General features: G+C 46.0%; 1 non-coding gene across 1 annotated transcript; it reads right to left on the reverse strand.

The window, feature by feature from the left end:
* Positions 1–616: 616 nt before the first annotated feature.
* Positions 617–691, reverse strand: Trnas-cga (transfer RNA serine (anticodon CGA)). The gene has a single exon. It is a non-coding gene; the product is annotated as a tRNA-Ser (tRNA).
* Positions 692–1,988: the final 1,297 nt, after the last annotated feature.

The following is a 1,988-nucleotide window of genomic DNA, read 5'->3' on the forward strand; positions in this document are numbered from 1 at the left end:
CCCCTCTATTTCAAACCAAAAAGCTATTTACGTTTTACAGTACCTCGACAAGAAACTTTAACTGTCCATAAATACTAACATAAGAAGATATAAACATTTTTAATGTGAATTGTTTCAATAGTGGAATAGCCCGACATGTTTAACGAGAAATATAATTTTCGACATTATCTAGCATTTGGAACGAAATCAGGATACAGAGGATAAAGTAAAAAGGTGCTATTTACTGTCTCCCAAATATTGTTTGGCGTCAGAATGAGATTTTCACTCTGCAGCGGAGTGTGCGCTGATATGAAACTTCCTGGCAGATTAAAATTGTGTGCCCGACCGAGACTCGAACTAGGGACCTTTGCCTTTCGCGGGCAAGTGCTCTACCAACTGAGCTACCGAAGCACGACTCACGTCCGGTACTCACAGCTTCACTTCTGCCAGTATCCGTCTCCTACCTTCCAAACTTTACAGAAGCTCTTCTGCGAACCTTGCAGAACTAGCACTCCTGAAAGAAAGGATATTGCGGAGACATGGCTTAGCCACAGCCTGGGGGATGTTTCCAGAATGAGATTTTCACTCTGCAGCGGAGTGTGCGCTGATATGAAACTTCCTGGCAGATTAAAACTGTGTGCCCGACCGAGAATCGAACTCGGGACCTTTGCCTTTCGCGGGCAAGTGCTCTACCAACTGAGCTACCGAAGCACGACTCACGTCCGGTACTCACAGCTGCACTTCTGCCAGTATCCGTCTCCTACCTTCCAAACTTTACAGAAGCTCTTCTGCGAACCTTGCAGAACTAACACTCCTGAAAGAAAGGATATTGCGGAGACATGGCTTAGCCACAGCCTGGGGGATGTTTCCAGAATGAGATTTTCACTCTGCAGCGGAGTGTGCGCTGATATGAAACTTCCTGGCAGATTAAAACTGTGTGCCAGACCGAGACTCGAACTCGGGACCTTTGCCTTTCGCGGGCAAGTGCTCTACCAACTGAGCTACCGAAGCACGACTCACGTCCGGTACTCACAGCTTCACTTCTGCCAGGATCCGTCTCCTACCTTCCAAACTTTACAGAAGCTCTTCTGCGAACCTTGCAGAACTAGCACTCCTGAAAGAAAGGATATTGCGGACACATGGCTTAGCCACAGCCTGGGGGATGTTTCCAGAATGAGATTTTCACTCTGCAGCGGAGTGTGCGCTGATATGAAACTTCCTGGCAGATTAAAACTGTGTGCCCGACCGAGACTCGAACTCGGGACCTTTGCCTTTCGCGGGCAAGTGCTCTACCAACTGAGCTACCGAAGCACGACTCACGTCCGGTACTCACAGCTTCACTTCTGCCAGTATCCGTCTCCTACCTTCCAAACTTTACAGAAGCTCTTCTGCAAACCTTGCAGAACTAGCACTCCTGAAAGAAAGGATATTGCGGAGACATGGCTTAGCCACAGCCTGGGGGATGTTTCCAGAATGAGATTTTCACTCTGCAGCGGAGTGTGCGCTGATATGAAACTTCCTGGCAGATTAAAACTGTGTGCTCGAACGAGACTCGAACTCGGGACCTCGGGACGAGAGAAGGAAAATGTTGAGAGAAAAATGGGAAGGAAAAAAAAATGCCTTCTGCATTGTTGAGCATCTGAATACTATCTTAAAATTCCGGCAAGAAATAAAGTCCCAGGAAGCAAATAGGATTCAGACATACAGGCAACTGGCAACCTCTACTATCCAAATATTGTATTTGAAGCATTTAACCGTTAATTATGATTTTCAGCATATTTCCAAATATCCTCCTGTAGTCACAATGTTGGCTTATTTTAAAGTGTTCAATTTCTATGTAAGAATAATAGTCTAGAAAAGTAGCATGCCTATTCTGCATAATAATCGATGCTGTGTGGCCCATGATCCACGTTGTAGCGTTGTTTTTTGCTCGTGGATACCTCAGTTTTTGTGGCTGAGTGATCTCTAAAAGTTCAACACCACTGGGCGTCGTACGGTCTATCACTGAC

This window comes from Schistocerca gregaria, chromosome 2, assembly GCF_023897955.1.
Source record: "Schistocerca gregaria isolate iqSchGreg1 chromosome 2, iqSchGreg1.2, whole genome shotgun sequence".
Taxonomy (NCBI): domain Eukaryota; kingdom Metazoa; phylum Arthropoda; class Insecta; order Orthoptera; family Acrididae; genus Schistocerca; species Schistocerca gregaria.